The sequence below is a fragment of the Hakea prostrata genome, chromosome 8, assembly GCF_041222555.1.
Source record: "Hakea prostrata isolate BN-2017 chromosome 8, UWA_Hpros_2, whole genome shotgun sequence".
Classification (NCBI taxonomy): domain Eukaryota; kingdom Viridiplantae; phylum Streptophyta; class Magnoliopsida; order Proteales; family Proteaceae; genus Hakea; species Hakea prostrata.
This window is the reverse complement of record NC_142607.1, coordinates 28806061-28821583: the sequence shown is the minus strand read 5'-3', so window position 1 is coordinate 28821583 and position 15523 is coordinate 28806061. Positions and strand designations below refer to the sequence as shown.

The following is a 15523-nucleotide window of genomic DNA, read 5'->3' as shown; positions in this document are numbered from 1 at the left end:
TGATTAGGGTTACCTATTGGTTGACTAGGTAACTGACAAACCTCCCTCCTACTGATGGCATCAGCTAGTTGACCAAGTTGAGTTTCCAATTTGTTAATGGACTGAGAATGGGAATGCAACAATTGAGTGTTTTGCTCTAATCCACTAAGTGCTTTTCGTACCTTATCCTCAAATGATGAATTATGTGAGGGTTGTGAAGATGACGGTTGCTCATTCCTATAGGCATTTTGGTGCGTATTAAATGGAGGTGGCCTATAAGGTATTTGATTAGAGGGATTGGGCATTGAGTTTCGCCATGAAAAATTGGGGTGGCTTCGCCATCCTGAATTGTAGGTATTGGAATATGGATCATTGCCCAATTTAGAGACTCCTTGGGCCAAATGTGCATGCTCCTTAACAAACTCAGTGTATTGTGTAGCCAAATAGCACTCACTGACATGATGGGATATGCTAGAACATAAAACACATGCTTCAATCTGATTAGGTGGAGAGAAACTTGTAGGAAGTGGAGATGGGGTTTGTTGTCCTAATGACAAGAGATGGTCCAATTTCTTTGATAGCAAGTCAACCTTAGTGCTCATCTCAATGATAGGATTGATCTCATAGAGACCACTTCTCTTTGGTTGCCCAATGGATGGAATCTCAGTCCTAGCTGCTGAAGCATGGTGTTGGAGTTTTCACTAAGGGTCTCAAAAAGTTCCCATGCCTCATTCTCATTCTTGTGCATGAAAGTCCTACCACAAGAAGAATCAACCATTTGCCTATGTCGGTCTCTAAGGCCATCATAAAAGCATTGAACCAATTGCCATTTAGGAATAGCATGGTGGGGGCACTTTCTAAGTAATTCTTTTAGTCTTTCCCAGGCCTCATGAAATTGTTCTCCTTCTTGTTGGGAGAAACTCGTTATTGCTCTCCTAATGCTGTTGCATTTTTGCCCAAGTAGAAATTTTAACATTGTCCAAAAAATGAAGCCAATGCTTAGCTTTATCTTTAAGGGAGAATGGGAAAAGAAGTAACCTTAAAGCATCAACTAAGAGGTTTTGAATTTTAACTGTGGAGGACACCTCTAAAAACTCATCTAAGTGCTTATAAGGCTCTTCATTCCCAAGTCCATAAAAAGATGGTAGCATTTGAATCACACTAGATTTGATCTCATATTGAGCCGCCTCTATGTCAGGCAACTTCATACAAGAAACCGGAGTATATATCGTAGGAATGAAATGCTCACTCAAGGGCCTCATTGGAGGCTCATAGTTTGCCATGGTTCTTTGCCTTCTAAGGTTGGTCAAAGTCTCTTCTAGCTCTAAGTCAAGTGGAGTCAACTCAGGGTTTAAGGAACGACGACCATGCATACACACAAGAAGAAGAAAAAAAAAAGAAGCAAAATAAGTAAAATTAAAAGAAAATAACTATAGCAAAAGGGAGAGTTTAGGATGTACCTGAAGCGCAATCCACATGATCTTTCGAACAAAAGTTACACATGTGGGATCTGAGGGATGGAGATTTTTAAAAATTAACCTAAGCAACCCAATCTAATGCAAATATTACAATTGAAAAGTCCTTAATACAATTATATCTAAGAAATAAAAGATAACAACCTAAACTAATTATCGAATCGCTACTCTTGCAGTTACCTACAAAACAAAAGAAAAAGAGATTAGTTAAATAAGCAAAGAAAAATAAAAAATAAAAAAATGCTAAAATTACTCTAAAAATTATGCCTAATTGACAAAAACCAATCCTAGCAACCGTGCTTTCGATCCCCGGCAACGGCGCCAAAATTTGATCGTGTCGCTAACCAATCAAAAATAAAATCCTATACTAATCTAGCAAATAGAAAGTACGGGGTTGAACTATGGGGAACTAAAAGGCTAAGTTACTAAGATTGAATTCAACAAAACTAAATTTAAACTAAATCTATTAATTAATGCAAAAACGTTAACTATGAATATGTGAAGATCTTTGGGATTTCAAATCCCCAATGCTTTTCCCTAACCGATATAACTCTACACTTCAAAGCAAATTAGGGATGGTCTTGCTAGGTATGCCCTATCTTCGCAAAACTATCGTCCTTCGCGGAAGCTTGGCAAGCTTAGTTTGCTGAGCTTAAAACATCTTTGGCCAAACTCAAACACAATCAACTAGAAGATATAGAACAATCAAATTAATGAAATAAGCATGGTTCATCTACGTCTCAAAGAAAAGGAACTAGCTACTCATTATCACAAAGTTCATAAGAAAAATAAAGATGAAACACAGGGGGAGAGAGAGAGAGAGAGAGAGATGTGGTCTTCTTCTTCAGCAATGAGAGAGATGAGAGCCGCATTCGCCGTCTTTTCTTCTTCTCTGTGGCTGGCTTCTCTTTTATGTCTCCTGCACAAAATGAATCCCCTCTCTTTACCCGTAGATTAAACCTTTATTCGTTACGATTTTGGAAACACTCAAAACTAGAAAGTTGTAGATATTTTCGATGTCGTTCCATGGCATCTTGAATCACCGAAATCCAAGCTCATACGAGAGAGATATGCTCAAATTACTGAAGGTAGGTCTGTTTACCCAATTTTCAGATTTATTACCAATTTTGTTCTTTAGACCTCCACTTGTTTCCAATTTGACTAAGATCTCACTTTTCATGATTTCTTGGGCAGCAAGATTGAATGCCATGATTTAAAATCCACTAATATCAAATATATCTGCCATCTTTACTCCATATTATCTCTAATATCCAAAATCACCTTATTCTTGAAAAATACACAAAAATACTCAATTAGCTCTCTTCAAATAAATAAGTATGGAGAATTAAATCAAATAAATAATGGTAGATGCATGCTTATTAGTTGGTCGAATGGCCCAGTCGACCAATCAATCGACCATCAGGTCAACAAAGTCCAAACAGGGAATTGGAGGATCAAATGAACACCAACCCTAAAGGGGTTTTACACACACATCAAATGACATACCTAGGGTGTAGAAATGCCTTCAAACCAAGTCAGATAATACTCCAAGTCTTTTAACTAATCTCATCTTCAGTCAGGTGCAGTTCCTTTCTAGTTCAGAGCAAGTTTCAAAAAATGGAACACCAAAATCAACATCCATGGGTTCAGGGTCAAACTTCATATCTTCCACCGAGATGGCCCACAATTGACTTCTTCCTTTACTCCGGGTCATCGGACCTACAAACAACAGGGTTTCTGGGTCAAGGTTAGGGCTGGGTTTCACACAGGTTCCCATGATTGTGAAATCTAGCCCTAGCCTAACCCTGACCCTGACCCGGAATCCTTGTTTGTAGGTCCGAAGACCCGAAGTGGTGGAAGAAGATAGTTGTGGGCCCTCTCAGTTGAAGATATGGTGTTTAATTCTGAGCCTATGGACATTGATGGTGGTGCCCCTAACTTGGATGCACTGTCAGTGTTTAGTGAGAAGCTGCACCTAGAAGAAGGAAAGATTAGTTGAAGTACTTAATGCACTTCCGGACTTGATCCGAAGGTAATACTCTAACCTAGACTTGTTGATTGAGCTATAGGAGAAAGCCCAAGTGAATTTGAGTTGATCTTGCCTTCCAATTCCCTGTCTGAAGTTGTTGTTCTTGCTTGGTCGATTGGACCAGTCGATCAGCATTAAATGCAAAAATTGCATTTTTCTTGATTATTTTATGTCTACAAAAAGGAACCTCATGATTAGAACCCTATTATATTCCTTTAGCCTCCTGAGAACGTGGAGAGAGCTTCCCAAGACATTCCCTTGGTAGTGGTGAAGGAATCTTATGTAAATCATTGCCTCTCTACTCAAGGATCATCCCCCAAGGTATGGATTCTCTCTCTCACTCTCTAATCTACTCTCACCTCTTCTCTTTCTTGCTGCTGAGACCATGAAGATGGTGCTGCAACCTTGCAACCACCACTTCATGTGTTCTTTCCTTGCAAATGCATAAGCCCCTCTCAATCCATCTATACTATACCCCCATTTTGATTCTTATCTATACATTTACATGATTTTCTTCATAGCAACTTGAATTCTTGTCCTAAACTGATTTGTATAGCATGCTAAGTCAGATTTCTTATTAGCATATGATTCTAATCTATTGTTCATCACTTCCCTTAGCTGATTCCCTATTGTTCTTTACATTTGCATTTGATTTCATTGAAAACTATGATTCTAGCATTTAGAACCTAGGGTTTCAAATTGGGGATTCTTAATTAGACCATTGATTGATGCTAAGTCTTTGTTAGATAGTGTCCATTTACTGTTCCTAACAATCCCTTCAAATTTCGAAGTGATCCGAGCTCCGAAAGATAGGTTTCGGACAAAAAAATCAGACTGCTTGGTCAACTGAGTTAGTCAACCAAGCCAATCGACCAGCTGAACCCATATTTGTTGGTTTGCTCGATTTGATCCGCTTGACCTCCGATTTAATTGATTCTTCTTCTGATATTGCACATGTGTATGTCTAGGGTGCAAGTACTGAACTTGAGACTATTCTTATTGAACTTTGGTCTATCTTCGACTTGATTCAAGGTAAGGACGGTTGCTTACCATAATTACATAAGAAATGTGAATATTACTTCGATGCTGGAAACTTAGTAGATTTACATTGTTTATGGTATTCTTATCATCTTATGACTGTTGTATGTACTTCAAGATAGTAGCACCATGTTATATATCATTTTGATTATTATGATTAGCTATTCTTGTTGATGACATATGTGATTGACCATGCTATATTATATCTCTTTTCATATGATGAAATATCATTGATGTATGGTATGATGGAATTGAGAATGTGATTGGATAAGTATGATTCAGGATTGGGGAATGTCCTTTTGACATTTCTGTCCTTGGACATCGGAGGGAATAGTATGGGATGTTTCCGATGATGCCCATTGACGCTCTCCCGGATTATGGGATGTCATATATAGGACTTGTTTAGTGGTGTTGGCTAGGATGTCCTTGTTGTATCAGGCCCGAATCGGAAGGGCATTGAGACCAAACGACCCGTGGTAGTAATGGGGATTTTTGGGCGCTCAAAACTGGTAACCAACCCGTGAGAGGACATAGATCACATTGTAGATACTCGTTAGAGGCCATTTATTGGTAGGGTTGCAAATAGCTAGACTTGGGCTCACGGACGCTCAAGACCGGTAACCAACCCATGAGAGGACGTGAAAGCTTCCCGTCTATTATCTATGGATGACCAATATGGTTGATGAGTCCGTAGTCAGGGACTATGCTGACTCTAGTGTGAAGGATACCGGAACAGATCGCCAGGGGCGAGGAATGGAAGTATCCGGATTTGACTTGATACGACTGAGTAGATGACGTGCATTGGGCTAGGCTTTACCGTGACATGCACCAATACTTATACCAAATGGTTATGTGAGAGAGCGGTGACTTAAACCCCAGCCATGGATTGTCCCGAGGGATGCATGATCCACAACCTACAGGAGCCGAGTGACCGGACCTACCCAAGAAAAGTATGGTGCTATGACTTAAAGCATGTCTACCATAGAGACTAGCATTCATAGAGTTAGTATCATATTTGCATCATCTGTTTTATATCATCTTGCATCATGTTATGTTTTGTATCATGTATCTATGTTATTATGGAATAACTTGCCTTCTTGAGTTCTTTTGAACTCACTCCTTTTGTACAATGTTTTGTTAGACTATCCTACAGGTGTTGAAGAACTTGATGGCCCCCACTATGAAGAGACCCCCGATGAAGCATACTACCCTCCGGGTGTTCGCTACTATGAAGATTACTGTGAGTATCCCGCGGGTGATTATGCTACATTCCAGGATTAGCTCTACCTTGGCGTGGGAGCGGCCGTGCTTAGGTCTCTTTTATTTACACCTATGAGGACATTTTGTATAAAACTGAAGAAACACTGGTTTAGGTATTTATCTTTTTGTGTCACCTTTTGAAACTTGGTCTGCCCTTATGATTCTCAAACTACTTTCCGCTGCAACTGAGGGAGTGAATTCCGCTCACTCTCTATACTCTGATTATATTATGCTTTGATATCTTTTACTTCTGTACTCTGATTTTATTATCTCTTTTAATCTTGTCTTGATCTTATGGTTTGTATGATATTACTTTGATTATATTGTTCATGATTGTGTTATTGCGTATGTGGGAGGCATGATTACTCGATATTTGATCTTTGGGACTGTGGTTCACATACCTGGGTATGCCAGGTAGGGTACCGAATGGGTGGATGTGACAATGATTCTCAATTTCTCCTTATTGTTTGTGCTTTCTTGAATGGATCCAATTGGAGGATCAAGGGTTTATAACAACCTGTGGAGAATCCAAGGTTTAATAAGAAACCCATGGGAGAATTGAGAGGATTTTGAGAAACCCTAAATTTTGGTTTGGATCCAACTGGGAGGATCCTTGTGAATTTCCTAATGTAAAAACTACATTAATTGATAATCCATAAGAACACATTTTTTGTTTAATGATTGTTGGATTTTTCATGTGCTTTTGGGAATTTTTTTTTAAGAAAGAAAGTGATTTTCCGTTTTTGAAAAAAAATATTCGTTTAAGGGAGACATCCGTCTGGTTCCCAGTGACCAAACGACATTTCCCTTGAACGAATTTTTCAAAATGGTTAGTGACCAAACGACGTTTCCCTTGATCATAGTGGACCAGACAGATTGTCCATCTGGCAAGACAGCAGTCCGCCTGGAAGATGGATTTTTTGAGATTTTTGGTCTGTCCAGCTCTGAATGTGTTTTTAACTTACAGGACACCAATGGCTGATGTTTGGGCATTGAGGGCCTAATGGGGCCTAGTAGGAGCTAATGAGGGAGAAGTGTCTGTGTGAGCCACCTCATAGCATATTTTATTTTATTAAAACTGTTTTAATTATGGGTCTATTAATCATGTTTCTTGCACAGAATGAAACTAGTGTATAAGTCTCTGTGGGTTTTCATGAGAATTTGATTGAATGTTTGTTAGCATCTCTTTTGGTTTAAATGCTTATCCCATAGGTTGACTATGCTAGTGTGAATTTTTGTTGCTTGTGTTGTGTTTTATACTAGAATAGTTGAACTTATCCTTGTATATATTGTCTCTAGTTTAATGATTGCTACCAAGAGCATATTTACAAGGTCATACCAAAAGGTGCAATGATGAGCACATTTATGTGAAATCTTAGAGTATAAAGCATATATTTTACACACTTAGAGTGGTTACCTTGGGTTTTATGTTGTTTTTGCAGATTTTAGGGTTTTACAAGATTTAAGCAAATATTTGGAGTTTTGGGTATGAAATATGCAATTTTACATATCAAGAGTTCCGTTCAATTTCTCAAGTGAAAAATGGGCCTGATCTGGAGCATGATGGGCTAGATATGTGATTATGGGCCACCCCAAAATATTTTAGAAATAAAGAAGTAAATTTTGATCTATGGCGCATATTAGAAATTATCAATCAAACCTACAGAGGTATTATTGAGAGAGTCCTAATGGAGAAAAGAGTCCTTGCATACTTCAATATCTTATTTCCTATTTGGGACTTGATCAAAGAAAGAAAAAGAGGAAAAAGAATTATATTCAGAGAAGGAAGAGGGAAAAATCCCGTTTTTGAATGTCTTTGTCCAATTTCGATCAAGCCCTTCATCGAATGGTCACTTGGTGTCTGATTGAGCTGAGTTTTGGAGGAGAGCTTCAAGACTTCTTGATCCTAAAATCCAATGGTGAAATTTTGCATTTGATCTCTCTAAGTCAATCTGATTAGTATGCCAAAACCCTAATTGGTTGAATCAGATAGGAACTCTGAGTTTGATTCAAACTCTATCAAGATTCATATCCCATGTAAACTCTATAAAAGGAGAGCATACTCCATCAAGGGGGACGGTGTTTTAGAGCTTAGGAGGAGTACACTTTCTTTTCTCTTTAGTTTATTTAGGCTTTCTCTATTTTTCTTTGATTGCTTTTGTGAGATTATAATTTTTAGAGTGAATGTTTAGGTTTAATTTTCCTATGTAATGTAATTTCAAGTTCAAGTTTAAAGTTTGAGGATTTGTTTTTTCTCTGGGTCTAGCAATTGCAGGTCTAGATCCGGTTGTTAGGGTTGGTTGAGATTCGAATCGTTCGTTCAATTCTTTTTTGTTATTTGAAGTTCAAAGATGCAAATAAGTAACCTTTTTCAATAATCTTCTCTCCCCCCTCCATTCTCACTTCTATCTACCCCTCCATATTCTTAATTTAGGATTTACTTTCAGCATTTATTTATTGTTCTCCCTTCCCCTGGGTCCTTGATCAAAGATGGCTACAGTCGTGCCTCTCTTTGGTTAAGGTTTCCCTTTCCCTTTATTGCTTTGTTATTTACTTTCTGCAATTTACTTTCAACATTTATTTATTGTTCTCCCTTCCCTTGGGTCCTTGATTAGAGATGTCTACAGTCATGCCTCTCTTTAGTTAAGGTTTCCATTTTCCTTTTATTGCTTTGTTATTTCCTTTCTACATTTTTTTCTGCCTTTTAGTTATGCGTTGGTTATATTTGTATTATCTTTAGTCTCAATTTGATCACATTAGATGTATGGATTAGGACCGCTTGTTTAGTTTAATTAATTAGTTAACAAATTTGAATCATTCCACTCTTGCATTATCGTTAAGAGGTTAAATTCTAAAGTGGCATATCTCCTTGAGATCGACCCGTTAGCTACATGATACCGTGCTCTTGCGGTTATTTTTATTTTGCAAACATGCAGTATCTCTTGGAAGAGCAAGACATGCTGGAAACCACAAACCAAATCTTGTCCCCACCTGAGGAAGGTACCACTGCACAGCATCGCAAGGACCGTGAGCTTTACAATGCTTGGAAGAGGAAAGACCGGGTAGCTAGGATTACTATCATAAGCTCAATGAGGGATGACCTGATGCTTCGATTTGAGACGCATAGGATTGCAAAGTCTTTGTGGGAGGCAGTGAAGTTCAATTATGGAGGGACTTCCACCACAAGAGGCCGCCAGCTTGGACTCACATTTGATGGTTATAAGATGCGCCAGGGTCACACCATGAGGCAGCATATAACCATCATGTCCAACATGATAAGTGAGTTGAGCACATGTGGGCACCAAAAGACTGATGAGGAGCAAGTCTCTACAGTCATCAAGTCATTGCCTAAGTCTTGGGAGCATATGAAGATCTTCTTGACTCATGCTGATGAGGTCAAGACATTTGATCAAGTTGCCAAGCACCTTGAGCTGGAGGAGGATCGGATGTTGGCTGATGCTCCTCACACTGAAGTACTTGCTGCTAAAGCAATCACTAGTAAGGGTGCAGGCTTCAAGCACAAGAAGGAGAAAGCTCAACCTTAGCGGTCCAGGCAAAGTAACCAAGGTGGGAACATAAACAAGAGTGGCCCCAAGCGTTCAAGGGGGACTAGTGCTGGCAAGAAGAAATCACCTTTGAATTGCTTCAACTACCAAAAGTCTGGTCATTTTTCTCGTGATTGCACTGAGTAGGAGGTATGTACAATGTGTTATACCTTATCTTGTTATGTAACAAGTTCTACTATGCTTGCTGAACTAAATCCTTTGTGGATTGTTGATTCAGGTGTGATAGAACACATAACAAGGGAACGCTCAAGCTTCATGGAATACCATCATGTTCCAAGAGGAAGCAAAAGAATAACGATGGGGAACAACTCAAGTGTGGAGATTCATGGCATAGGCATGCAAATTAGTTTTGCGAGGTGGCCGAACGCTGTTACTCCATGATGTGTTGTATGCTCCAGATATTTGGCGAAATCTTGTTTCTGTTATTTTTCTTGTTAGACATGGTTTTAGAGTTGTATTTGAGAACAATTCTTTGGTTTTGTATCTAGGTGATACAATTATGGTAATGGTTTTCTTTAGAATGGTTTAATTGTACTGGATACAATTGATAATTTATCTAATTCTAGTAATGTTTTTGTATGCCAAAATAATGTGTTTATTGATTCTAATATGTGGCATGCTAGACTAGGACATATTGGCTTAGATAGGATGAACAGGTTGGCAAGAGAAGGTATCTTAGGCCAAGGTTCACTATCTAATTTGCCAACCTGTGAGTCATGTCTAGCAGGAAAAGCAACTTGAAAACCATTCAAAAAGGCTTTGAGAGCCTCTCTTCCTTTAGAACTTATTCATTCAGATGTATGTGGTGTAATATCCAGCCCTATTCTAACCTTGACCCTGACCCGGATCCACTGTTGTATTCAGGTCCGAGGACCCGAAGCGGTGGAAGAAGAGATTTATGGACCATTCTGATTGATGATCATGATTCGGAGACCGAGCCCATGGACATTGACAATGATACCCCTTGCTTAAATGCATTGTCAGTGTTTAAGGAAAGTCTACGCATCGGAGAAGATTAATATGGTTAATGTACCAACTGACCTCCTGTACACAATCCGAAGGTATTCCCCGAAACTAGACTTCTTGATTGAATTGTGGAAGAAAACCTAACTCAATTTGACCTTGTATAGCCTTTCAAATCCCTACTTGAAGTTGTTGTTCTAAACCTAAGTTTTTTGCTGAAAATATTTTGGTCGATCCTTTTGGTCGATACCATCGACCAAAATATCCCAGTCTGCCAAGTTAATGATTCCATGGAATATTCCTTTACTATTTAATATGACCTCGAGCCTTGAGCCTTTTGCAATCATTTTTCTCACTTGGGAACGTGGGGAGAGCTTCCCAAAGTAGCTCCTTGGTTAGTGTGAAGGGTATCTCATCAAAGACACTTAGTTTATCATTGATTCTTGTCTTCATCTTCCACACTAAGGTATGACTCCTCATTCCACTCTCTACCCTACCATTTTCTACTCTTTTCTATTGTCATCTTGCTGATGAGACATTTGGAATGGTGCTGCAACCTTGCAACCGCCACTCCAAGTGCCAACTCATGCTCAATCCATGATCCCCTTTGCCATTCATTGATGCTATGCTTATATCTCATGCCTAGCATATGTATTCCATGATTCACCTATTAACATCATACCATTTGATATCAAACTGAGCTATAGAGTGTATTATGTTCATGTTTAACATTGCCATATGATTCCAATCGAATTTCTATTAGTTCCTCTAGCTATTGCATGCTATTCCTCATCAATGCAATCAATTCCAACTCATGCCATGATGTTTATCACTTGAACTTGATAGCTCAAATTGGGGCTTTTTAATTAGACCATTGGATTGGGTTAATTCCTTGATTTATAGTATCATAATACTGTTGTTAAGTATGCCTCCAAGTTTCAGATTGATCCGAACATCGGAAGACTCATTTCGATACCATCGACCAAGACCATCGACCAAAGTTGTTGCTGACAGCAACCTTGGTCAGTTTTGACCCAAATGACATCCGATCTTCCCGACTTCTTTTCTAACTTATTATTGATGTTTGTATAGGGCTTTAACAATTCTATTGGATTATTCTTGGTATTCTCAATTCATCATCAACTCATCCAAGGTAAGGATGGTTATATCCATAAACATATAAGTCATCAAATATTGAACTGTGCTTTATTTAAAGAATGAAATCCCTAAATTTCCTTTCAATCATTATGAGACTGTTACATATGTGTTAGAACAGTAGCATTTAAATCTTTAAACTTTTGTTGTGTTACTTTATCATTTTGATTTGCTTATGTTTATAATGATTCGTTTCAATATCATGATTTGATTACTATTGTGAATATGCATTGGATGCATGAGAAATGATGAGATTGGATGTGTGATTGCTTACGTATGACTTGGGATTTGGGGGTGTCCTACTGACACTTCTGTCTTTGGGCATCGGAGGGAATAGTATGGGATGTTCTCCGATGGTGCCTATCGACACTTTCTCGAGTTATTGGATGACATACATAGGATTGTCTAGTTGTGTGGTTAGGTTCATCCTTGTCGTGTCAGACCCGAATCTGAAGGGCATTGAGACCGAACAACCCGTGGTAGTGTATGGTTGGATGGGCGCTCTAGGCCGGTAGCCAATCCGGTAGGGGACATAAACCATGCTACGGATACCTGAAAGGGGCCATTTATTGGTAGAGTTGCATATGGATAGACTTGGGCTCACGGGCGCTCAAGACCGGTAACCAATCCATGAGAGGACGTGAGAGCTTCCCGTTTACTATATGTGGATGACCAATAGGGTTGATGAGTCCGAAATCCGGGATTTTGCTGACTCTAGTGTGAAGGATACCGGAAAGGATCGCCGGGGGCGAGGAATGGAGGTATCTGAATCTAACTTGACCGACTAAGTAGATGACTTGCATTGGGCTAGGCTTTACTGTGATATGCGCCAGTACTTAACCAAATGGTGATGTGAGAGAGCGGTGACCGATCCCCTTACCACGGCTTTTTGATGACTTTACCGATCTTCCCCGGGCATTCCCAAGATATGGAAATGGGAGAGTGACTGACGACCCAGAGAAGTACGGTGCTATGACTTAAAGCATGTCTACCCTAGAGACCAGCATTCATAGAGTTAGGCTCATATCTGCATCATATGTTCCATATCACATTGCATTACTATATGTTCTAAATGTGTATGATTTCTAATTATGGAATAACTTCCTTGCTGAGTTCTTCGAACTCATTCCTTTTTGTGCAAATGTTTTAGATTACATTCCAGGTACCGAAGATTACGATGGCACCTCCTATGAGGCGGACTATGATTCCACATACTACCCTCCGGGTAGTGGCGTCGGTGAGGATCCGTATATTGGAGCCGAGGAGGATTACTATCCGCACCAGGGTTAGCCCCACAGTTGTGCGGGAGCGACAGCGTTGGGTTTACTTCATCTGTACTGTTGAGGAGACTACCATTAGTATAGAAGAAACCCTAGCATAGTGCCCCATTCCCCTGGTGTATTTGTGGAACCTTGGATATTGTAATTAACTTGTCTTTGAATTATTCTGGTGACACTTGGATATGTAAGTAACTTGATTTACTTCTTTTCCGCTGCTCTGAGAGGGTGGCTACCACACCTTCTCACCCTTTATGATTTTGATCACACTTTATTATTATCTATATTCCGCACTCTGATTTAGTTAATCTTATCTTATTCATGATACTTAGTATTAGCTGTTTTTACCATTGATTATTACTGTTCATGATTGTGATACCGTGTATGTGGGAGGCATGGACCTCAGATCATTGATCCTTGGACTGTGGATCACATCCCGGGTATTCCAAATGGGGTACCGGCTGGGTGGATGTGACAGATTGGTATCAGAGCCCAAGATCAAGTTGAACCCCGACCACAGAAACGGTGACGGAACATTCCGAGTCACAGATCCGAAAGTGACTCAAGTACTCCTAGAAGTGAATAATAGATAACCTGGACTAGAAACCAAAATATTTAAACATAATTTGATTCATGAATGAGACACAATAATATAGACAAAACAACTAAACTTCATTGATTTCATAGGGAAATTTTTACAAGTCTGAAAAAGAGAAATACATGCATAATGACATAAAAGAAAATTCCTAGTGATGTCTATATAGGTGAACGACTCCTGCGATCTGTCTGATCCCTCCTAGATTTGAACTCCTCCTGCAGTCGTGCAAATCTCTCACTGAGGGTGCACATGTGTAACTCCATCCTCTCCTGCCGAGCCTCGATCCTCTCAAGAATAGAGTAAATCGATGACTGATGAGAAGCCACATCTGGAGCCTCAGAAGTCGTGCGTGATGGGCCTCCGACCTAAGTAAATCGTGGAGCGGGAACCTCCTCATGCCTCGGAGCCTCCTCATGACCCTGATCATCATCCTCACTATGCTCATCATCGTCACCACCATCATCATCATCAGTACTATCATCCTCTGAGTCGTCATCTCCTGATGCATCATCGATATCATCCTCATCCTCTGATCTGACTGCATCCTGGAGCCCCATCTTCCTGATCAACCATGTACAAATGGGCTCACCTAAATCTCGACCCTGAATCGTAGGTGTATGCTCCAAGTCCACACCAAAGTACTCAAAGATACGAGTCAAGAGTCGACCGAAAGCCAAGTTCCTATCCCCAGGAAACTTGATCCGATCAATCATGACATTTTGCATGATGTATGCTAAATCGATTTGTACTCCAGTATACATACTATAAATGACCAGTGCCTCCATTGCCGACACTTTGCTATGATGCCCTGCCTTCGGAAGGATGTTTCGCCCGACGATGCGAGCGATAACTCTAGCTGAAGGACGCATTGCGGTACCACACCGGGGCATATAGCAATCAATGTCATCCCATAGAGTCATGCACACGTCGTATACCTCATAAGGAAGAAGCACCTCTGTGATATCTGTACCAGTGGGAATCCACCAACGGGAATCTCATACGATCGGTACATCTAAGATGCGAGCCAGTGTCCTCGTAGTGAAACTGATCTCTCTACCTCCGACCATGGAATCCATGACAATCCTAGAACCATCCCTCGGATCATCCTCTATACGGTAAGTCAGATTACTATAGAAGTATACGATAAGATGCGGGTAGACTGGCTGTGCCGTAGTGTATAAGTGAAGCCAATCCATAGCCTCTAATCTCTCTCGGATGTGAAATACCTCTAAATCATCCACATCCACCAATCGTCCGTGCTCAATCGGTAGATCATGGAAATAATGCTCGTATAGAAACTCCGCCATAGGAGTAGTGAAATGCTCCTCGTCTATGACCTCAGCCCGGGGAACAAGTCCTCTACCCCTGTCCACTCGTCTCCCTCCTCTAGGCATGGTGTATCTGTTGAAACAAGGAAAGAAACTCATTTGGATTAGTCTCAGTGTGTGATTGTTAGATGAAGGGCATTTTCGTAAATTTTTAGAAAATTCGATTTTGGTGAAATTTTGATTTGATCATTCTAACATATGCATAAGATCTATACAAGCATGCTAGAATACTTTATTTGGTGAAAATCCATCTTTTTGGCATATTCAAAGTGAAAATTCAGCAAGTAAGAGAAAGAAAAATCCCTCTTTTGGCTTGCATTTGTGATTTTTGAAAAATTGGAATTTGACCGAATGGAGAGTGGGAACACTTTCCCCCTAGTAGATCAGTGTTGTAGAAATTTGTTTCATGTCAAAATTCCTTTTGGTTTGAAAATGAGACAAGTGCTTGTAAAGTTGAGTTTTTGTGAAATGAATAGTGTTTTGGTAACCAAAATAGATGCAATCTTGTGTTTGGAACTTAATCTTACTTGAAAAGTTATGAAAACATGTTTCTAATCATTTATATGTATGACTCTAACCATTAGCTACAAGTATTACTCAGTTTTATTGAAGAACAGAACAATGGTGAATGAAGTTTACAAGAAAAGAGAAAAAGAAAGAGAACTTACTTGTATAGATGATCAAGTGAGATTATCAAGAATGATTGAAGCCTTGAATCAAGTCCTAGCACTTTTGAAAACCCTAGAAAATTGCTTTCTCCAGAGCTAAACTCGAAATGGTTGAGTGAGAAATGAAAATGAAATGAGAAGTGGGCCCTTTAAATCTGATTTTCGCACAGAATTTATTTTGGTCGAT

At 39.6% G+C, this 15523-nt stretch overlaps 1 non-coding gene across 1 annotated transcript; it reads left to right on the top strand.

Moving 5' to 3' along the window:
- The first annotated feature begins 815 nt into the window (after positions 1–815).
- LOC149007505 (small nucleolar RNA R71) lies at positions 816–922 on the top strand. The gene has a single exon (XR_016175361.1). It is a non-coding gene; the product is annotated as a small nucleolar RNA R71 (small nucleolar RNA).
- Positions 923–15523: the final 14601 nt, after the last annotated feature.